The sequence below is a fragment of the Ricinus communis genome, chromosome 6 (genome assembly GCF_019578655.1).
Source record: "Ricinus communis isolate WT05 ecotype wild-type chromosome 6, ASM1957865v1, whole genome shotgun sequence".
Lineage (NCBI taxonomy): Eukaryota > Viridiplantae > Streptophyta > Magnoliopsida > Malpighiales > Euphorbiaceae > Ricinus > Ricinus communis.
Window position 1 is genome coordinate 6,736,645 of NC_063261.1, and position 25,337 is coordinate 6,761,981.

The 25,337-nt window shown below is 32.1% G+C and overlaps 1 non-coding gene across 1 annotated transcript; it reads left to right on the plus strand.

Moving 5' to 3' along the window:
* The first annotated feature begins 1,063 nt into the window (after nucleotides 1-1,063).
* Nucleotides 1,064-1,170, plus strand: LOC112533752. Its single transcript, XR_003078086.1, has one exon. It is a non-coding gene; the product is annotated as a small nucleolar RNA R71 (small nucleolar RNA).
* The last annotated feature ends 24,167 nt before the right edge of the window (nucleotides 1,171-25,337 follow it).

The following is a 25,337-nucleotide window of genomic DNA, read 5'->3' on the forward strand; positions in this document are numbered from 1 at the left end:
AGTTGCACCATTGACACTTCCTCAAGTTTCCTCTTATTAGAGAAGAGTTCCACAAAAGGTATGTTAATATGCAATTTTTCAAAAGTTTAAGAAACTTATCAAATGTGTATCCATTTTGCCTTTTCAAAGACGAGCTGGAAAGGGTACTCTTGGTTTGTACTCTTTTAGAAGAGGGGTAGGTTTTGATGATGCTTAGACTTTTTCTTCCATTTCAACCTTTTTATTCTTCTTTTCTTCAACTACTTCTTCAACTGTAGTTAAACTCTCTTTTACTTCTCTCGCCTTAGTTCCTAATTCCTTACCATTTCTTAATGTAATAACTTTAAGCTGCTCCTTATGATTAGCTTTAGTGTTACCTAGCAAACTTTTTGTGGCCTTTCACTTTATAATTTTGCAATCTACCCCATTTAATTCTCTAAATTATGAATCGAAGCCTGCTGGTTTCTAAGGGTGGTTTTTATAGATTGAAACCGAGTTTTAAAAGTTAATATAAAATTCTCCATCATCTCTTCTAAGTTACTCTTCCTAGGGGGAGCTTGTTGTTAGTTTTGCTTTTGAAATCCTGGTGGTGGAGGTCTCTATTGATTTTAATTTCTCCAAGAGAAATTCAGATGATTTCTCCATCCCGAGTAATAAGTATTTATGTAAGGGTTATTTTGCTACCTATAAGCATTTCCCACATAATCAATATGGTCTGGCTTAGCGAAAGTATTTCTAATTTTGGCAATCTTGACTTTGATAACCACCCCACACCAATTATAAGTCATAACTTGTGCCTGTCTTCCAGATGAAGACATAGTCTGCATCTATCTTTTTGCTCATGGACTCTAACTATGCATTTATAGCTACCATAGGGTCTACTGTATAGATCCCACTTCTTTTGACTCAAACCTACTCTTTTAGATTTTACCACTTATAATTTGTGATTGATATATAATCAATAAGGTCCATAGCTTGATAGGGAGTCTTATTATTCAATGATCCAACTGTTGTTACATTAATAGATTCTTTACTTGCATAATTCAATCCATTAAAGAATATCTAAATTTGTAGCCATAAAGGTAAACCATGATATGAAAAACTTCTCAGTAAATTCTTGAATCGTTCCTAGCAATCATACAAAGTTTCATTCTCCTGCTGAAGAAATCTTGTTATGTCATTCCTCAGCAGTCTTAGAAGGTGGAAAGTATCTCTTCAAAAATCACTCGTCCAACTAATTACAGATTGTAAATGTCCTAGCTAGAAATAATTCAACTACTCTTTTAGCTTATCCCTTAATGAAAATGGGAATAGCTGCAGTCTCATAGCATGGCATCATCCGATATCCTATTAATCTTGAAGGTATCACAGATCTCAAGAAAATCATCCAAATGAGTGTTTGGATCCTCATTTGGCAAACCATCAAACTTGCAATTGTTTGGCACCATCTAAATAATGTTGGGCTTGATCTCGAAATTGTTCAGCGCAATGTTTAGTCTAGCAATACTCTATGTAGGCCCATTAAGAGTTAGGCGTGCATACTCTTGCATGGTCCTCTCTCTAGGTGGAGCTTCCATTCTTAATCGTTCCTCTGCTTGGTTTGGTTCCTCTTGATCCTCTTGATTTTGATTCTGTAACTCCACCATTGACTTGGCTAAAGCTCGTTCTCTTTCTTCCCTTTGCTGCTTTCTCAGAGTTCTTCTAACTCTAGTTCATAAGCGAATAGTTCTATCGAATTAGCTTGGGTCATGCATAGATTCAAGTACTTGAAGAAAACACAAACAGAATAAGAATAATAAAATAAAAAATAAAAATACTAAATCACTAGCTTTTGAATTACTAATAATATCACAATAGAAAAAATTTCCTCGACAACAACGCCAAAAACTTGATGCATGCTATCCACACACAGCAAAATGCACCGATTGTATCAAGTAATTAAGTGATGAATAAGAGTATCGTTCCATTAGGGACTTAATTATGATTTATAGTAATGTCTAGAAAACAAAATGTTGTTTGGATATAGAAATATTTGAAAGTAAAATAATATTAAAACAATTATAACCAAAATTGGTATATTAATCAAGGATAAAGCCTATTCAGCTAATAAATTCCCCTAATAAGATGTATACTTCATGAAATAAATAACAATTAAATCAAACCATGAGTTGAGTTGGTATTCTAAAAAATTAGGTAAAAACCTTTCTCAAGTGATTAAACCTCTAATTCTTTAGAGGAAGGAAATGAATCTTTTCTCAAGCTCACTCACTTAAGTCATGCATGAAGATTAAGGAACTATTAAACCAAAGGATCTTGTATATCTATTTTTAGTATTCAAATCAATCCTCAAACCCTAAGATGTGATCAATTTATAAATGGCTATCTCTAATCAATTTATGAAAATAAATCCCAAGCAATATGTCGACTTATCAATTGAGATATATGATTAAGCAATCAAAGAAACAAAATAATTCAAGAAAAAGATTTAATTGCATTAACCTTGAATTAATCCATAGAATACAAATTAGGATCCATCAAAATCCAAATAGCAAGAAGATTAGTTCATGCACATTGCAATAAAGAAATAAAGATTAGGAAAAAAAGATCTCAAACTATTCATGGATGAGTGGAGATGAAAATCTTCAATCTTGGGAAACAATAATAGAAAATGATGTTGTTCCTTGAAAACAACCAATAAAACCCTAAGAAATGAAAGTAAATTAAGTTCTCTAAGTGTTTCTCTCTCTAGAAATGAACTAATGACAAAAATCCCTTAAAACCTTAAAAGTTCCTTTAAATAGTATATTTTTATAATTGATGCGGGAACTGCACGGGCACTACATGGCCGTATGACGTCCTAAACTCCTTGTAGCTTGAAATCACTGTTTGGGGCATACGGGCATGTCTCCTCCCCGTGTGAACTTCTAGCACAATTTGCCTATTTTTTCGTGTCATGCCTTCTATCATTTTGCCATTCTTCTTATTTTGCACAGGAAGACCACACGGGCAATATCTTCTTGTATCATGCCCGTGTGAGACTCCAAACCTTTATGAACATGCATTTTCTTAGCTCGATCTTCATACTTTTTGGTGCTAAAAGCCTCTCTTAATGTAAGATCCTTAAAATGTCTAAAAAGAACTGAAAGAAAGTTCTAACAGATAAATTAAACTCAATTGATGCTAAAACCAATGCATAAACATAGCGCAGTAGTAAGTACTTCTAGCACTTATCATGTAACAAACTCGAAAAAAAAATTGAGCTTAGTTGATTACTAGTTTTTGAGAAGTCAAAGTTGAATCGAGATTGAGTTCAATAATAATAATTTGAGTTGTTTTTGAAATAAAATTTATTTATTAAATTCAATTTAAATATTTTAATTATGTTAATCTATTTAATAATATAATTTATTTTATTTACTAAATTAATTATTTTTAAAAATTCAATATCTAATACAACTTAATTATAAATTCTTTTTTACCTTAGTTTATATAAATTAATAAATATGTATATATATGTAAAATAAAATAATTACAATACAAAAATATTTTGCATCCTTTACAAACTTATTAACAAGTTCGTTAATAAGGTAGCTCACAAGTCTATAAACAAGAGCAGCGAGCTAATGAGTTGAGTATTGAGAATCTTGAATTTGGTTTATTAATACTAACGAGCATCTAGTAATTCACAAAAATTTTGGTTCATTTACAATTCTAATTTTGTTATTATTTGATTGATGTATAGTTGATGTTAAATTGATTTTAAGATGGATGCGGTTGATATTTGGTTAATTTTCATATTTATAAAGAATTGTCATTAATGTGTTTTCTTGAACAGTTATATTTTTAAATTTAAATAACTGAAAAGACGAACTAAAATAGAAATTATTTCAAAATTTGAAGTATTATGTGTAAAAATTAATTAAAACTATTTTAAAATTTATTGAATTTTTCTCTTTATTAAAAAATTTAAATTTTATGTAAAAAAATTTTATTTTAATTTTTTATTTTATTATATATATATATGTTCTAAGTCTTCTAATTCTTAGGCTATATTTTATGGTTTCATTGTGATTCTCTTACGTCAATTTATATTCTTTTTATTTTTTTAGATTTTTTTATATACTTGATTAATTTTATTAATGTTTAGTTGATATTTAGTTGATTTTCATATCTATGAAGATCATTTATAATTATTTTCCTTTAACTGTTAATTTTTTTGAGTCTCAACTTCTTTTTTTTTTCTTTATTTCGTTTCTCATTTCAATTCTCCTTTTTATGTAAAAGAAAAAATATGAACCTTTTGAAGTTTTCTTAAAATTTTTTAAACTTTGCTCTCTGTAAAAGTTCGACTTTTTAAAATTTTATGGGATAAAAAATTATTTTGAATTATATATATGTATATTTTATCTGTTGCAGTTTTTTTACTTTTTATGATTCCGCTGTGATTCTTTTGTTTCATTATATGCTTTTTTTATTTATTTTAGATTTTTTTAATTGAATAATTTTGTTGATTTTCATTTGATTTTCAGATCTATGAAAAAGTATTTTTAATTTCTTTCTTTAGACAGTTATTTACGTGTTGAAGAAGATCCAAAATATCAAAAAATTATTTTTTAGTGCTTAGATATATCTTATTTTATGCTTGATTATAAATTTTTTTATATTTTTCTTGTTGATGCAGAAAACAATTAAAGAAGAAAAACAATATTAAAGTTATGACTGCAACTGAAAAATAATCTGTATTAGCATAAAAAATTGAAACATTGGCTATAGATAAATTACAAAATAATGTAGTTAGTTTTATAATTAATTAAAGAAAGGTTGCTAAGAAGGAGAGTAATAAAAGAATACCGAGATATTAATTTTATATTTTTTATCTCAAAAGATATTAATTACTCAAGATATATTATATTTTATTTTTAAAAAATATGAAAATTTCACAATAATTTATGATAAATATAATTTTTATTTAATTTAAATTTCGAAGGTAAAAGAGTGTAAAATAATTTGTTAATTAAAATGTAATAGTAATTAAATAATGATAAAAGAAAAGAAAATGATTAGTCCCTGCAAAGGCCATCATATTTTTCGAAAATCTAAAAATATGTGTTACTGTTGCTTCACAATTTTATGTTTTTGATTTGAAAAGGCATTTGTTTAAATTTTGGAATAATTCGTACTTAGCCCCTATACTTTTACTTTTCTTGGATTTTAGCCCCTGCACTTTCATTCGGTTAGATTGAATCCTTGTACAATTATTTTCATAAAATCTTAGTTCTGCTGTTATAGCGAGTGGAAAAGAAGTAGGCCTGTTCATGGGCCGAGCCTGACTTGATTTTGGACAAGCCCGAGTCTGCCTAGGCCCGAGAATTTTTTGATATCTCTGAGCCCAAGCCTGAGCCTGAAATTTTTTGAAAAGCCCGGCCTGGCCTGACCAATTATTAAATCTGTCCCAAATTGTAGTTACATATAGATTTAGGGTTTTGTTTTGATTAATATATTATTAATAACAATAAAACTATAAAGAGAAATAATAGGTAGTTAAGTGGTATTGGCACTTAATTATAAGTTGAAGGTCACAGGTTCGAGTGCTAGGGTATGACATTTCTTTTTTTTCCTAACTAAACTAGACATCGGGCCGGGCCGGGCCAGGCTTGGGTTTTTATATAAATTCCAAGCCCGGCCCGAAGAGTGCGGGCCGGGGAGGGCCTTTCGGGTCGGGGCGGGCCGGCGGGCACCAGGCCCATGAACAGGTCTAAAAAGAAGTTAGTTCTATCAAGTCAATGCCATGTTACTTGCCACATGTGAGAAACATATTCGATATAATCCATTACTCAAATAAGTAGGGTTTTGTTTATAGAAAAAGTACTTTATTGACTTGTAAAAACAACCCACTAATTCGATAATTAGAGTTTGTGACTTTTTTCTTTTCTATTCTTACATTTCTTTTGCCTAAGTCAATAGAGACATGGAATTTAAAGGAGCTGAAGTCATGTGTTTCTATGGTTATAGAGCTATCCTTGAGGTGGCAAACAATAATCGTGACCCAAGAAGGAGCTTCTATACATATATCCCCGTGTTAATGTAAGACTGAAATAGAAAGAGTAGAGTGATTAGCAAACAATGTATGTGTTTGTTTCTTGAAAATTGACTATTATCTTCAAATATAGGGAAAAATGCAACTTCTTTAGGTGGTATGACGGGAATACTTCGATTATCAACTGATGTATCTAAATGGCCTAAGGAGGGAGTTGAACAAGCTTAGAGATGAGTGAAATGAGTCTTTAGTGCAAGCAAGTAAAGCTCAAGTAGAGGCTGATGCAGTGAGGGCAGCATTTGGTTTGATGCCTAACGAGATCCAACTGTTAAGGCAGCATACAAGGAACTAAAAGGTGACATTCAGTTCATTGGTGAAGAATAGGGTATGTCCACCCTCGAAATGGAAAACATCAAGAATCAGCTAAAAGATATTGAAGGACAATATGTTGCATTCCAGAAAGCAAGAAAGTTATTCATTTTAATTGTTGGACTTGCTGCAGCCTTTGTTGTAGGATTTGCATTTCTTCAATAAAATGCTTTTGTTTAGATTCTATTGTTTTAGCTTAATCTTGTTAGGTTATTTTGTGTAATGGAAATACAATTCTCTTTTTATATTCCTGTTTAGAATTAGTTTAAGCTTATGTAATTTTCTTTTTATAACCATGAATGAAATTTTGAATTCCTCGAATCTTTAGTGTTTGTACTCTCACATACACTTTTAGTATGCTTTACAATATACAAACAATAAGAACTAAAAGAATTGATGAGAAATACAAGATAGATTAATATTGAATGAGGACAAAAGACACTAACTAGTTCTCAAAAAGAGTTAACAATACATGAACAACTAAAACTATTGCCTTATCAATATCTAGTATCAGACAAAAGCTCATAAGTACTGAATGAGAACAAAATATAGAAAATGAAGGAATAATACCCTCTTCCATCACAACAGAAAATAATTAGTGAATGAGCACAAAATACACAAAGTTCTTAAATATTATAAGATTAACACCCTATTCCATCATAATGCATCATGGATTCTAAATTGGTCTGTTGCTTGGAGGCTGTAATCTAATGGTTCTCTCATCTTGCAAATCTCCCAAAGATATAGCAAGATTACCATTCCATGTCAGTCATCTTGCTTTAAAAGTGGCATCATTATAATCTTTCTATAACATCAAAGCAGCATCAGTTTTTAGCTTCATGAATGAGAGCCCTTATCCTTATGACAGTTCTCTTGTATTGAAGTTGCTTGTGGTTGTGCATCTTGATTTTCCTTAGACTTACCCTTGTCCTTATTAATGAAACCACCATATAAATTTCTAGGATTCTGATTTAAAGTCTCGACAAGTAAAGTAAAAGTATTATATATTTAACATCACAAATAATTACAATAAACAATTATAATAAATAATATATTTAGGAAAAGTTTAAAATTATCTTGTAAGTTGCTTCACCTATCTTCATGTTCATATAACCACCCATACATTTATTTCTCTTGCTAGTTTTGGAGGATTGTGAAGAATGTGGTCTTTGATTTTCAACTAGGGTATGTTGAAAAGTTTGCTGACTAGAACATTGCATGAACTAACTAGCAAAGAAAAAATATCTAGGAATTGAGCTTAGAAATTCTACTATATAAGGCCTTTGATTTATGAATCCATGGTATATTCTTCCAGACTGCTCAATCCTTTTCCCTTTTGTATTATAAGATGTTTTTCCACTTTCTGCTGGCATTTTATCCTTTGATTTGCTTCTTCTTTTTCTTCCTTTAACAAATGTGAATTCTTTTAACATCTCATTTGCAATACTTGTATCAGTTCTTTATTTCTTCAAAGCAACACTTGGTCGACTATTATGTTCACCATCAGCTAACAAAAATATCATTATATAGATGTGAAGTAAAATCCAACACAAATCAAGTTGAATCAAAGCTATGAAATTGTTACCTGAGTTTTAGAATTTCTATTTGGGCAACTCCTAATGTTATGACCACATTGCTTACAAATCCCACTTATCATTATCCTCCTATGCCTCAAAAGCTTGTTTTCGTTCTTCTTTGGTTTCTCCTTATTCTACATTTTGTTCTTTTTTGATGTACCTAGCATCTTCTTGAACTCAGGTGGTAGTATCTTTTCTTCTCTAGTTTCCTCCCAATGCTCTCTCCCTAGCACACACTTAATACTATATGCATATCCCTTTAAATATGTTTCCTTGGTGTACTAGTGAGCCATATACTGCTTAGGGTGCTATTCTTTGAAATATATAGCACACGCTGCATGTTAACATGGGATCCTTGTGAGATCTCACTCTCCACAAGTGCATGTCCTATGCACAATATCCACAGTATGCTTGTCATGCAATTTCACTATCTCAAATTTAGTATCTCCATTAAACTTCATCAACCACCTACAAGATTTCTCTTTATTTTTGTCCAGCTTCTTCATGCACATAGGAGACACATCCAATATCCATGTACTGGTAAATAACCTTTTCTTCCATAGCCTATTTATGACTTGAACCCTAATTTCCTCCAATATAGTAATTATGGCCTTGCATCTAGCTTCTAATATCCATCCATTATAAGTTTCACTTAGGTTGTTGTCTACAACATCATATTTCATATTTGTGTTGAAGAATGACTTGCACCAACTCTCTATCCCATAACTTAGTACATCTTGGACAATGCCCTCCCCTGGTTACTCTAATTCATGCAACCTTTTCTTTAACTATCCAGAATATGTTGCCCTAACACAATTCCAAAATACAATTCTTCTTTCCTTACCCTTCCATCTTTTAGTCCAACTTACATAGATGTGTCTAGCACACATCCTATGGTCAACTAACTTTCTATCCCATAACTTAGTACATCTTGGACAATGCCCTCCCATGGTTACTCTAATTCATGCAACCTTTTCTTTAACTATCCAGAATATGTTGCCCTAACACAATTCTAAAATACAATTCTTCTTTCCTTACCCTTCCATCTTTTAGTCCAACTTACATAGATGTGTCTAGCACACATCCTATGGTCAGCTAACTCTCTATCCCATAACTTAGTACACCTTGGACAATGCCCTCCCCTAGTTACTCTAATTCATGTAACCTTTTCTTTAACTATCCAGAATATGTTGCCCTAACACAATCCCAAAATACAATTCTTCTTTCCTTACCCTTCCATCTTTTAGTCCAACTTACATAGATATGTCTAGCACACATCTTATGGTCAGCTAGAGGCAATATGTCCTTCATTCTACTTTCCAAATCCTCTAAAACATATAAACTCAAAGTTGTATCAATGGAATCCTATAAAGAAAACTATGCATAAGCTATAATCAAATCTACCTTCTACATTTCTGAAATAATTGTGTAGCCTTTTCCTTGCTCCAATTGTAAATCAGCTTGCAAACATCTTAGAAACCAGGTCCAGGTGGCCTTTTCTTCCAATTGCACCACAGCCATGCAATTGGAAATATTTGGTTATTTCTATCTCTTCTCGCAGCACATAACAATTGCCTCTTATAGACACCTTTAAGAAAATACCCATCCAGGCCTAATATAAGCCTACATCCTTCCTTCCACCATCTCTTACAAGCATCAAGACATACATAAAATTTACTAAACAATGGCCTACTTTCCATTTTACAAAACAAATTGAACTAGGTTCTTTTTATTAATGATAGCAACATAATCATGCAACAATCCAAATTCTTCTGTATAACTACCCATGAGCTTAGATATAATCTTTCTTTTTGCTTCCCTAACTACATGAAAAGTCATACTTATCTTCAACTCGCTTCTCACTAAGGCCATGAAATTTTCAACTTAATGTTTGGTTGCATCATTATTCTATTCTTAAACTGTCTTATCAGGAACTCAGAATTGTAAAATTTGGTCTTGTTTTTCCTGTGGTAGTGGTGGTTTGGATTGTATGTTTTGACAATCAATGTATTATCTCCACTATGAAGACTAATTAACAGCACCCAAGAACACTCTTTCTTACAGTCAACCCTCACGCTTTTGGTTTCATTTTTTTGTAATGCACATACAATCTTTTCATCACAGTATACCTAGCTATTGCATATCTGACTTCCTCAATATTCTTAAAGGTTATTCTTATATAGAACACATGTATTTTGTATGTAGGGTCAAACCTACATTATCACAAAATTTAGAATTTGTGTCAGTATAGCAGCGACCTAGCTCTAAATTACTATCATAGATATATGCAAACATCGGGTAAATAGCTCCATTGGTACCAGAACTATGACTTGTGTTTCCAATTGGTACCAATATTTTAATTTTTCCTTTTTAGTATCAAAACTATAATTTTCGTTACAAGCGACAATACCCATTGGGAATCCATTTAATTTTTGATGATGTGGAGGGCGAAGCTCCACATCAGCATTCCACTCACCATCCACGTCATACTTGACTTTGGATTCTCATTGGTATTGAATCTTTTCCACTTATATCCAAATAGTACCAATTCTTTAATTTGTTTTTTAGTACCGCGCTCATTATTTATGTTTCAATTAATAGTACCTATTAGGATTCTAGTGCTTTTTTATTGATGTGTTAATTAGTGTCATGCTTAGGTAAACTTTTGGCAGCCACGTTAGCAAAGAAATTACTAGAATTCCAATAGGTACTAATATAACCAAAAGTGTAAGGTAATAACAATGTAATTCATTTCGAGGGTTTAAGGAATAGTGTTAGAGGGTTGTATTAGCTTTAGTCTTTCATTAATATTTTAGGTAGGTGTTTATAAGAGAAGTGTTAGTTATTTCCATATCTAGTCTAGTCCTAAAGATTAAGAGGAATGTGGGTTTTGATTTTTCATGAGTAGTGCTTTGTGGGTGTGTTGAATGGTGGTTTGTTTATTGAGTATACGAGTGGTCTAGGTAGACTGTCGAGTATTGGCGAGTTCTTAACTCGTATAGGGATTCACCTTTAGGCAAGTCTCTATCAGCCACCGTAGATTGAAATAAAAATAATGGATGTGGTACTAAAAAGAAACAAATTAAAGAATTAATACCATTTGAATAGAAGTAGTAAACTTTTGGTACCAATAGGATAATTTTTTGAAAAGTTAAGGGGAACGTAGACGATGAGTGGAATGCTAATATAGAGAGCTCCGCCCTTCATGTCATTAAAAATTGGATGGATTCCTAATGTACAGTCGCCTATAACAGAAATTAAAGTTTCGGTAAGCATTAGTATCAATTGGAGTTGTCTTATATTGAACAGCTTTGAATTTAATTAATTAAGAGCGATATCATATGTTGGTACCTTAGGATTATAGGGAAATGGCATATAATAAGGATAGTGCTAGGGCTCAAGATTTCAATGCCTTCACCGGTGCCTGTGAAAATTAAAACAAGCAAAGAAACTATACATAAGCCAAAGTTTTGGTACTAATAGGGCTATTATCCTCATTACCATCACTAACATCAATGTCTTGCTTTACTTCATTATCATCTCTTACTGGTTCCTTATTTTCAGAAATTATGTCAACAGTTTCACTACTGTCTCCCTCCTTCTCACCATCTTTTTCTTTGGCTGATTCTATATCCTTAGCTTTGTCTTTTCTAGGTTTGTACTTGTGCCAAGCCTCTCTAACCTTATTTCTAACCTCTTGTAGCTTTTCATCACTTTCATCAATTAAATATACTAAATTCACATAGATTTCATAAAATTTTGATACTTAACTTATTCAGGTAAAGCATCTTCTTCTTCACTTAACCCAGCTACTAGAACTTCTACATCTCCCTTTAAGTCTACCTCTAAATCTCCCTCTAAGTCTGCCTCTAAACCTACCTCTGTACTCCCCTCATTTGTGTCAACAGAACAAGTGTTTTTAGGGGTATAAGGGTTATTAACCACATCCTGAAAAACATGTACAAAGGGTTGGTCATATATTGAATCCTTATTAATTGCATTTATATCATTTGCATGCTCAATAAAAAACTCTAACATAGCCCCCTTCTTAAGTCCACTACCTATTTTTATCATTTTTTTGTCATTATTTTTAGTAAATGAAGAAGCATCATTTACTAATGCTTAAAGTACAATCCAACAATAATAGTATACCCCAACTCCTTTACATAACTCATTATATTAGGATAAGAAAGTAAATCAATATCTAACCCTTCTTTTGCTAATTTTTCTTACCTCCAACGTATTTCCCTCCTTTAATGCAGTCCCCATGATTAAGAACCAAATCCACCCTCTTATCATCCGTACCTAAAACAATAAGAAAAACAATACATACAACAAATTAGTCAAATTACTAAAATATATAATACTTGTTTAATATTTCTTTTCAATGAATCAAAGCTTATATGTCAGTATTAAACAAAGATATGTAAACATCAAATTTTTACTAATTTAAAGCTTGTGCCCCAATTTTTCAAGAAAAAGTACAAACACAAAAGGACCACAACAAGAAGCATGAAGCACAACCAGGGACCACATAACCAGGAAGAGAATAAATAACCATTTCATAAGACCAAATACCATAAAAGTTTATGAAGGACCACCAACAGCCTCACCTTTCTGTTATAGAGCTCGAATGTCCATAAAGCTCGAAGGTCCACCAACAACCCCACCTTTCTGTTACACGAGAGCCACATCATAATGCAGAAGACAAATACTTTCTTTTTTATTTTAAGAGCTAGACGACAATGCAGAAGACAAATACTTCATTTTTAGGAATTTCTACAAAGCAAATAATGTCATTTGTTAAGGGATTATTTTGTTTTAGTCTTTCCAATTAGGGATTAGGGATTTTGCTTTTATGATTTTGACCTTAGATTTTTTTTCTTACATAATAAATACTTCATGTTGTCTGATGTCTCAGTTGGCTATCAACGTGCCTTTCAATGGCCTTTTAACACAATTATAGCAAGCAACGCGTTTTTCCCTACACATTATCATGTAACAGAAGGACTAAGATTTTATCAAAATAATTGTACAAGGATTCAATCTAACTGAATGAAAGTGCAGGGGGCCAAAATCCAAAAATAAAAGTCTAGGGGGCTAAGTATGGGTTATTCCTTAAATTTTTAATTTAATAAATAAATGAGTTATATAAAGCATTCCAAGGCAACTAGTGGTTAAAGTATGTCACATAATAATTTTAAAGCTTCAAGATATCAAGTGTATCTTTTAATTAACTGAAAATATAAGCTAATTAAAAGAATATAATTACATTGATAATATAGGCTAACACTTTTAAAATTTTTTAAAAAATGAGTAAAAAGGAATATAAGAAAAAATGTAAATTTTTTATTCTTTATCTTTTATTGAATGGTTATGTCATATCATTTTTTAAAAAGATGCTAGAGTTTTTTTTAAATTTATTGGTATTTTAAAGAAAAAAGGTATTTTCCAAATAAAAAAAATACTCTAAATCAAATCTAACTTATTTTAAAATAAATCATCCTAGATTTATATTTAATTTATCTTATATATAGTGATTTTTTAAATTATGTAATAATTTTAAGAAATAAAAAAATTACTTCATTTATTCTAAGTGGCTTAATTTTAAATAATTTAAATTAATTTAAAATACTTCTTAACTTACTTTGATAATTGTTCAATTAAGAAAATTAAAATATAAAATAAAAAAAGAAAAAAATTACTAAAATAAAAGAGAAAAAAGAAATTAAAAGGTTCAAAATCAAATAAAAAAATATAAATTAGACCCAAGATCAAAACCGTAACTATTTGTGAATTTAAATAAAATGTGCAACATGGCATATCACTAACATAAGTGATACCATTTAGACCCTTAAGACAATGTAACTATATAATTCGGGATCCATATTATAACTTACCATGCTCAATTGTTTTTTTTTTTTTTTTTATTTATAATAAATTTTTTAATATATGTCATTATTTAAAAAAAAACTTTATTAATATGTAGATTTATTTTTAATAAATAATTTTTTATTAATTTATTAATTAAAAATTATATTCCTATTTAAACAATAGTTCTGATCCTAAAAATTGGCATTATAATTGAACTTTTAATTTTATATTAATTAGTAAATTAATTTTATAATTATATAATAATTTTAAATAATATTTTAATTTATATTTTTTAATATTTATATTAATTAATAGATTAGTTTTCTAATTATTTAATAATTTCTAATCCTAAAAAATATTAATATTAGTTATATTTAAGGTATTACTTTATATAATTACCAAAATTGATTAATAACTTTTTAAAAATATAATATATATATATATATATATATATATATATATATATGATGGTTTAACTACAGCTTGCCACTTAAATGAGTTTTGTTACTTTGTTATAAAAATAATTCATATATATATATATATATATATGATGGAGTAATTCAATAAAATCTTCACAAGGATTGAAAATAAAAAGCTAGAAAAAAGATATGATAATTTTAATTTTATTTTATTGATATATTAATTCATGTGTTCGTCATTATTATATATTTTATTTACAAGATTATTACAAATGAATTATTTTATATTGTCAATATATTTTTATATATTAAGTAAATTATTCATCAAAGTGTCCATATATATATATGTGAAATTAAATTTTATTGTTAAATTTTCTTATGAATTTAAGTTATCTATGAAGTAAATAGAGATTTTAAATATTTTAAATTCAAAAAACTCTTTCGTACTTTATTATTTGTGATTCCAATACAACATAGAAAAAATGTGTCACATATTTTTTTAATATACTATTTAATATTTTTTATTAATGTTTTATTCCTTTTTATCATGAAAATTTAAAACTTGTATCTTGTTATGTCTTTTTCTTACTATTTTTCTTTAAAAGCAAAAATTATATCTTTATTTAATTATAATAACATTACTATTAAAAATTTATATTATAAAATTAAAAACTAATAGAAATTATTAAGAACTAAAATATTGAATCTTTTTCATATTTCTTTCTTCATTAACATAAAGGTTTTATTTCAATACTTTTTATTAAATAATTGTTAAAGTCATATAATTAAATTATTTTTAACGAATAAATATAAATAATTATTCAACTAAAATAAATTATATTTGATAAATAATGATTTTAATAAATAATGTAATTAAAAAGAATGTATAAAAAGCTTAGTAATGATAATTAGTCATTAAATCAAATAAAAAATTTAAATATTTTATAATTTTATATAAATTTATTTAAAATCTAATTATTCATTAAATTTATAAAGTATATAATAAAACACACGAGTTTCTACTAGTCCATAAAGTAAAATAATTATTAAATTATTAAATATTTTTATATTAAGACTTTATAATAATAATCTATTCACGTAATGCGCGTGACATGCAATAATATATATATATATATATATATATATATATAATATTTGTATAATATTAATTACTTAAGTTTTAATCAAAAATATTATTATAGAAATACTATGAAACATCAAAATAATAATAGTGTCAGCACCCATTTTTTGGACCCAGATATTAAGGGAATTATGAAAAATCCTATGATAAAAGTTACTGCCTTTCTCAAGTCTCGGGAGATTGAGAACGGGCAAATCCATTAGGATTGAGAATAGTTGAATTAAAATTAATATTCTAGAATCAATTTGAATTCAATTGTTTAAAAAGGAGTGAAACCACAGTATTTTTTACAAATACACGGACTAAAGTATCAAAATTTTCTAAACTTTTTGCCCACACAGCCAATCGGCTTTGTGTACAGCCGAATCGGCTTTACAAAGAGCTGATCGGTTTAGCACAGAGCCAAATCAACTTATACGGAGCCGGCCGGCTCTACACAGTGCAGATTGGCTATTTTTCGAGATTTGACACTGTTTTACATATATTTTTGACTAAAAATGCTGGAATTGATGAAAAGAATTTCTAGAAGTGATTTGAGATAATTATTGAGATTTATAAGTATTTTTTAGTGATAATTATTTGAATATAAAAGATTTTATCTTATTTTATTAAATATTAATATGATAATGGAGAAAGATATTTGATGGTTTTTTATTTTAAATAATTAAGTAATTATATGTTTCTTTAGGATTTTTAAACCCTACTGTTATAAATAGAACAATATGCCTTAGGTCTAGGATTAGCTATATTCATTAAGAAACTACATTCAATATTCTTTAAGTAGAGAGAATATCAACCTAGATTTTTTACAATTGTTGTAAATAGGACAGTGAGAGTTTTAGGAAACAGAAAGAGAAGCCACTAAGAAAGAACCCTAGATTAGAAAACTTCTTGACAAAATTTTTCTAGATCTCAAGCAGAACTGGATTCTCAACTAACCTTCGATTCAACTACTTCATCGTCTCTAGAGACTTGTAGAATAACAATCTACGATGACAACCTAAGAGTTTCTCTCACATCCATATTATCAATATCACTTTTCCCTCTTAACTGGTGTTTTGGTTTTATAAATCTAGTAACATGATTAGGATTTCTTTTATCATTTTATATATTTTATGTGATTAGAATAGGTTTTCTTATGAATTAATATGTTTATAACTTGCTAGGTTTTGAATTTAATAATATGAATAATGTAGGGTTTTGAATATGATAATATATCCTTTTGTTGGATTTTGAAATCCGGTTAGTTAAATAATTAAGAAAATATGATTGATTTGTACTTCTATGCAATTGAATTAGATTTTTACGGTTATATGATTGAAATTTGGAATTTGCCTTAAAATATCATATATGTTTACCATCTGTTATAATTTTAGGGTTTACATTATTTTTTAGGTTTTTTGGTTAAATTTTATATTTTTTTATGTTTCTCATTTTATTTTACATGTTTTAATCGATTTTCTATCTCTTGTGCATGTATAATCGGCTCTTGGATGTGAGGAATCAAAGGAAAATTGCAGAACTGGCCCGTTGAAGCCCTACAGCCAATCGGCTCAGTGCAAAGCCCTAGCGCTAATCAGCTTTTCTACCTTGGTGGTGACCTTCTTGTAGACCTCCTTGATCCTTAGCTCGACCATCCTATTGATGGTCAGATTCTTGAATATTTCAAATTTTGGCACCTCAGTCCCGGCTACTGTAACAATTTCGGGCTCCTTAGAGTAGGTTTGTACTCCTGGATAAATATGTCTTTTAGAGTTTTACCCTTTGGTTTTCCCTCGTTTTTATCCTCGTCGTAACCCAGCCCGTGTCGAGCCTTCTGAGCTTTGAAGTTTGGCACCTCGGCAATACCCTGCTGGTTCTTTTCCAGCCCCATTCTAGGCATGAATTCTATTTTCTTGAACATATTGGCTATCTTAGGATCCATGTAGTCCTTATAGAGAACAACAACTTGGAATCCAATAGGGGCTTCCAGCTCCTTGACAGCTTCTTGAATGGTTCAGACAACTTTATAACCTTCAGCGTTGATAATTACTAATTCGCCTACATAAAGAAACTTGACCTTCTAATGTACAGTGGAAGAAACTCCTCCTAGGGCATGAAACAGTGGAATTCTTAATAACAAATCAAAGGTTATTGGGATGTCTAGAATAGTGGAAGGAACTCCTAAAAGGACACACATTGATGGCTGACCTTGGAATAAGGCCGGGAAAGAACCAGCAAGGTATCATAGAGCTATCGGACTTCAATGGTCGAAAGACACAACACAGGCTAGGTTACCGCGAGAATCAAGACAAGGGCAAACCAAAGGGTGAGACTATAAAGACGTATTTGTCCATAATACAAGCCCTACTCTAGGGAGCCTGAACCTGTTATAGTAGCTGGGGCTAAGGTGCCGAGATTTAAGATATTTAAGAATCTGATCATCGATGGGATAGTCAAGCTGAGTATCAAAGAGGTCTATGAGAAATTCACCACCAAGGTAGAAGAACCGAAGCTGGAAGAGTTCATCTCCCTGCCTGTAACACCCGGAATTTTTATATATTTAATAATGAATTTTTATTTAAGTTAATTTTAGCTTCATTATTATTGGGTTTAATTTGAAATGATTTAATGAAAAATTTAATATTAATCAAATAAATGAGTTATTTTCTATACCCAATTAGTTTGAAATTTTAAGAAATTATTCAAGTAAATTATTTGAGAAATGATTATATTTTGGTTATTCAAAATTTTTCCAAACGCATATTTATATAAGTAAAATTATATATTGAAAAATTTTGGAAGAAATTATAAAGGATGTGTTTATAAAAGAATTTTGGGAAAATTAGTATTATAATTGATTAGTAGTATTAAATTTTAAGTTGGAAATTGATTATTTAATTTAATTGTGTGTTAGGACTAAATTGGAAATTTATTTTGGTATAAGGATTGAAAGTATAATGTTATTTTTATGGGGTTTTAATGGAAATTTGTGAGCTTGGTATTTTTGTAAATAAATATGTCGGTCAGGGGTATTTTTGTAATCGTGTATTTTCAATAATTCGGATTTGGCCCAAATTAATTAGTTAAGGGCTTAATTGAAAGGCTAAAGGAAAGTTTGGGGGTTAAATTGGAATTCTGCAGGATGAAATTGTAAGTAATTAAGAAAGTTGAGGGAACAAATTGCAATAAGGAAAAGTTCGGGGGCCTAATGTCGATATTGAAAGGAAAGAAAATCGGGGAAGAAGAAAGGAGGAGAGAGAGAGAGAGTGCGGCCGGAAGAGAGAGAGGGGAGCCGGTGGCGACCACCGGGCGAGAGCTGGCCGACGGAGAAGGCAATGGCAAGAATGGCCTAGCGGCGGGAGGAGCGGCAGGCCAGGCACGGCTTTCGGCGTTGTTGGCCGAGTCGGGTGGCGATCGGCTCTCTCGGCGAGAGCTTTCTTTTAGCGGCCGGCGCCTGTGGTGGCCGGAGACGGAAGATCCGGTGGAGAGAGAAAATGGTGGCAGCCCGTTTTGGGTTTTTCCGGCGAGCTCCCGTGAGTTATGGAAGATCGGAGGACGTATCCCGACTCTCCTCATCTCAAGCTTCAAATGGCACCGGTTTCGTGGCGATCGGGATTCGTTTGCGAACCGACGGCCGTGATCGTTCGCAAATTTCTCCGGATGATCAGTGTCGGATCAAAAATTGAAAGCAGGGATCGCCATCGGTAGCGTCGTTGTGAGTCCGATGGTGTGTTCGGATCGTCGATCGGACTCCTAAGTAGTCGACCGAGCGATCGAGCGCCCTTAATTTTCTTTGGCACGTTAATTTTAGAAATTCCTGGTTTAATTGTGTCTATTGGATTATATTGAGTATTTGATGATATTTGTGAGTCAAAAATATTTGTCTGTCAGTTGGCCTGCCATAGTCGTATTTTGTCTTTGTGTGGCGAGTCGGGGAAATAGTGAAGTTTGGGGACCCGACTCCGTTGTTTTAATTGTTGGATATTTGGAGTGTTTTCCGCAGGGTCTGGACCCGCTTTTACGGGGGGTAATGTTTGTGTTGTAGGGAGGTTCACTGCGGATTTTCGGTAGAATTCTCTAGAGTCGAGATTCTTAGGCCAGGAATCTAGACCTAGGATCTATTGTAATTGTTTCATCGTTTTGATAAATTATTTTCCGTGACTAGATTGTCAGTTCGTTCGGCTTGCTCCTACCGAGGCACCGGAGCAGAGCTAGGAGGTCGCCAAACCTGTGAGTTAAAGTTATTTAATCGTTGCACTATTGCTAAGTCTGATTTTAATATGCTATTTTGGAAGTTTATGTTTAACATAGTTATTAATATCTCAACGTAAATAATTTTACTGGATTATTAATTATTGAAGATAATATGAGTATTATTATAGTAATGTTATAATAATTCCAAATATTATCAGTTTTCCACCTGAGCTGCCTGATGTTTTACTCTTAATTGTTAATCATTAATTTGATATGGTTGAATGACTTCATTATACAATGATATTTATTAAATGGATGATTGTGTCTTGGGAAACGTGGCTTGTAGAACATGTCGTCTGATGGGTTACATCAGGACCGCGTGCTCACCGGTAATGATCATGGACATGTAATAAGATTTTCATGGGTTTGCCCTGGTCGAGCATTGCTCTCTGGGCGTCGGCTTATTTGGAATTCAAGTGTTCAAACTGGAGGTAAGGTCCCTGGTCGAGCATTGCTCTCTGGGCGCCAGTCTTATTGGATTAAGAGAGCCAAAATGGCTGATAGAATTTGGAGTTAGGGTTCTACTGAGCCACTTGTTCCGTAAAAGTAAAAATATATATATATATATATATTTTTTTATTTTTTTTATTTATTTATTCATTTATTTATTTATTATGGTATGATTATAATATGGATTGTATTTACGTGCATGGTTGATATATTGATTCGAATGATTAATATTTTCTGTGAAGAAAGTAATAGGGTATGATTATAGTATGATTGGTATTTATGTGCATGGTTTGATATACTGATTTGAATAATCTATGTTTTCTGAGAAGAATGCAATAGTCCCCAGATTATTTGATTTTAACTCACTCTCGAGACCGACAGTCTCATTTTATTGTTTTTGATTCGTATTTAGTCCTCTCGCGACTCTTATTCAGTAACCCGACTCCTTCATCATCGGGTGATGTATTTGAATTGGTATGTAAATTGGTAAATCTTAGACTCTCCGCAGTAGTAATAATAGATGTATCAGTTGTAAATTTTCTGAGTTTCAGGTCTCGCCTAGTTTTTCCGGGCGTAATCAAGTATTTATGTAGAATGTAGCTGTTAAGATAAATTGTGGCTTTAATAATATTAATTTGAGATGAGATTTGTTTAAATCAGTGAGTGTCAGGCTTACTACAGGTTTCGGTGGCCTTAAGCCTACCCATTCCCTAGTGCCTGTCACGGGCCCACGGGTGGGGTCGTGACAAAGCCTGAAAAGCTGAGTCAATAGAAGCTAACTGCTCTGATAAAAGAGCATATCATTGGTGTATTTTATGATGATGTAATCACATCCGATCTTTATGAGGATGATGTTTCTTTTACTTCTAAGATTAATGATATAAATTCCGATTTTGCTTACTTATGCGATGTTTTTCCTAATGGAATTGTGTATTTTAGCAATCATGACATGTGCATGTTTGACATAAATTTCATTCAAATTGATTCATTTAATTTAGGCACAGATGAAAACTCAAGGAATATTTTGATAGCTCATGAGATAACTTCTGAAGAGAGGAGAGAATTGGAAAAAATATAGAGAAAAGAAAATTAGTATTTTCTTGGTCTTATGACGACATGCCAGGATTAGACAAGAAAATGGCAGAGCAGCACATTCTGACTTATCCACACATCAAGCCAATTGAGTAGAAGATGAGAAGGTTAAGGCCGAAATAGGCAGAGAAGATCTGAGAAAAGGTCGTCAAGCAGGTAAAAGCTAATTTTCTCGATGTAGTCGGGTATCCTACATGGTTAGGGAATATCATCCTAGTATGAAGAAGGATGGAAATGTTAAAATGTATATAGATATCAGGACCTAAACAAGGCGTGCCCTAAGGATGACTTTCCTCTTCCTCACATAGATATGATAGTCAATAATGCCGCTTCAAGTGTGACATACTCCTTTACCAATGGGTTCTTCGAATACAATTAGATCATGATGATAGTAATAGATAAGCTGAAGACAACATTCATCACTAAATGGGATACATACTGATATAAATTTTTGCCTTTTGGACTAAAGAATGCGGGAGAAACTTATCAGCAAGCGGTTGCTAGCTGGTTTGACGATATAATGCACAATGAGGTGGAAGTGTATATAGACGATATGATGGTGAAGTTTGAAACACGGGAAGGGCAATTCCAAGCTCTTGATAATTTCTTAGGACGAGTGGAAATGTATAAGCTGAGGCTTAATCTGAAGAAGAGCGTATTCAGAGTAACATCAGAGAAGTTGCTATGGTATATAGTGAGTCAACGATGGATAAAGATCGATCCAGATAAAGTAAAGGCTATCTAAGAGATGCTAGTGCTGAAGACAGAGAAAGAAATCAGAGGATTTCTAGGATGTTTGCAATACATCAACAAATTCATTTCCAAGCTCACAATAGTTTATGATCTCATATTGAAGCTTTTGAGGAAACACTAACCCGTTGCATGGGATGAGTACTATCAAAAAGCCTTTTGATAGAATTAAGAGTATCTAATGAAGCTTTCGGTATTGAAGCCACCAAAAGATGAAAAGCTATTGATTATATACTTAGCCTTAGAAAAGGAATCCATGGGGCAAATGGTAGCGTAGTATGGGCCTAATGATATAGAACATGCAGTCAACTATCTCAACAAGAAATTACTGCTTTATAAGTCAAAGTATAACCTTCTAGAGAAGATGTGTTTGGCCATTATATGGGCTACAAGGAAATTGAGACATTGCTTCCATTCTTATAAGGTACAAGCAATTTTAAAAATAGACTTGCTAAAGTATTTTTTCGAAGCTCTATCTCTTACAGGAAAGCTGGTTAAATGGTTAGTGCTTTTAACAGAGTTCAACATCAAGTATGTCACCAAGAAGGTAGTCAAGGATAGGGCTGTAGCAGAATTCTTAGCTTATAATGCAATCGAGGGAGATGACCCTTGGAATCTAGGGGCAATCGAGATCCAAGAATGGAACATGTACTTTGATGGAGCTGTGAACATGAGAGGTGCAAGGTTAGGAGTAGTTCTGATCATACCAAAGGGAGAGATGTTCCTGATGGCCAAGAAATTGGACTTTAAAGTGATAAATAACATAGCGAAATATAAAGCATGTTTATTTGGATTAAAAGCAGCCTCAATGGCAGGAGCGAAGTAGTTGATGGTCTATGGGGACTCGATGCTGGTGATTCAATAAGCCATCAAAGAGTAGGAAGTAAAAGAAGAAAGGTTGAAGCCATATGTTAACTATCTCAAGACTTTGGTTTGCAACTTCTTTAATTGTTGGTTCATACACTTGCCATAAGATGAGAACCAAATGGCGGATGTACTGGCTACTATATCATCTATATGGGACAACCCCTTGCAGCTTCCAATGAAGTCGTTAATCATTGTGAAATCATGAGCGCCTTGTTGTTAGGGAGACCAGATAATACAAGTCTAGATAGAACTAGAAGAGAAGCTTTGGTTTTATTTATAGAATACAGGAAATACCCGAAGGAAGCTACTGCGAAGGAAAGATATGCACTTTGGATCTAAGCTAGGAACTACATCAGCCATGAATGAATGCTGCATAGAAGAATGACTTCAAGATCGAGCTTTGATGTATTAATAAAACAGAAATGCATGTTGTAATGGAGGAGATGTATAAAGGGGTATGCAGGTCTCACATGAACGACATAGTGTTAACTATAAAGATTATGTATCAAGGTTATTACTGGTTGAAAATGGAGAAAGATTGTATAGCTTTAGTGAGAAAATTTTGTGAATGTCAGCTCTACAATGACTTGAGTCACATACCCCGATTAAGCTTCACAATCTGATATCCCTATTACCTTTTGCAGCTTAGGAAATCGAAATTATCGGAGAGATAAAGCCTCATTTGAATGGTCATAGGTACATAGTCGTGGTGATCAACTACTTCTCTAAGTGGGTTGAGGCTGAGTCATTCATTATTGTGGGGGCAAGGCAGATGGCAAGGTTTATAAAGAGGAACCTGATTTGCAAGTATTGGGTCCCACATCATGTTGTGACAAATAACGACATGCAAAACATGGGCGAAATAACAAATCTGTTAGCAGAATATAAGATCGAATATCACAGGTCTTCTTCATACAATCTCAGGTGAATGGAGTGGTAGAAGCAACCAAAAAGAACCTAAAGAAAATACTCTTGAAGATGGTATGGAATCATAAAGATTGGTCATTTCGATTACCCTTTGCAGTTTGAGGATACCTGACAATTGAGCGAACGTCGACAGGACAGACTCCATGCTCTATGGTTTATAGGACTGAAGTAGTATTGCTAGTTGAGTTAGAGTTGAAATCTTTGAGAGTTGTGTTAGAGGTTGAAATACCAGAGTACTAGTGGGTCGAGCAGAGATACCAACGGTTGGCTCTGATCAATGAAAGGAGGATGAAAGTCCTTTACTACATGCAATTGTACCATAAGCGGATTGCTAGGGTGTTGATTAAGAAAGTAAAGCAAAAAAATCAGAGCTAGTGGCTTGGTGTTGAAACAAACAAAACCTATTGTATTTGATCCAGAGGGAAGTTCAAGCCTAATTGGAAAAGCCCATACTTGGTAAAGAAAGTTCTACCTAGGAACACCGCTAAGATCTCAGACTTGGAAGGGAACAACTTCTCTGAGCCAATTAACCTGGATCATCTCAAGAAATACTATGTATAAAAATAATAAATAATAATAGAAAAATAGCCTGTTGATCAGAAAACTTGAAAAATCTGGTCATGCAAAAATCAAGGTAATAAGAGAGAAAATAATCAGCTAGAAAATCTGAAAGACTGGTTAATGACAGGAGTTGTGCATGAGAAATCAAAACGTACTCATTTGGCCTTTACTAATGAATAAATTATTTAGGATTTTTATCAAATATACATATGTCTGTTTATTACTCTACGGACTAATTAAAAGAAAAACTAAGCTAAAGTCCTATGAAAAATAAATGAGATCCAAAAAAGAAACATATTTCATCTTCTCCTTCTCTTTGCATCTGCATTTCTAGAATTAGTAGCTAGCTCTCGAGTTCTCTTGGACCTTACAAATCAAGGAGAAGTGGTAATATGAAGCTCGACCCAAGCTTTGAAGTTGTCATCAGTTGTCAGATCACCTTTAGAGTCCAAGGTGTGCTCCATATCTCGATCGAGCCAGAGTTTCTCTATCTTATACAAGAAATCTTATCTCAGTAGGAAACCTTCAAATTTAAGAGGGAATTCTAGAATTGGTTGCTTCTGCCCATACTGGCGACAAAGTCTTATAAATGTGTAGAAAATGGAAACCTGTAATCCATGTAAAGGTATGCAGTCACCGTATACCATGAGTATGACATGTTTGGACCTCCACCAGGGGGAAAGTCTAACGAATAAGTGTGTCCAATATGCCCTTTATCTAGGAAATCCAGCCATCGTGGTCCTATGGGGTAGCGATTGATCAAACTTCCTTATGCTTCGGCTCATACTTGTTGATGTTCCACGGGATAGTCAATATCTAAAGCTTGTCGTGTAACTAAATCTACAAAATAAAGAAGAGAGATAAAAAAAGAAAATAAAAAGAAAAAAGAGATTTGGTTATATAACTACAAGAGAACAAGGCTGCCATCAAACCATTAATGGGTTTTATACATGTCTAACCCAGTGATGGGTCAAGTGTATAAATGTTTTACCATTTCAACGTGAGATATTACCTCTTTGGTACAAGATAAATCTAAAAAACAACATAATAACCAAATG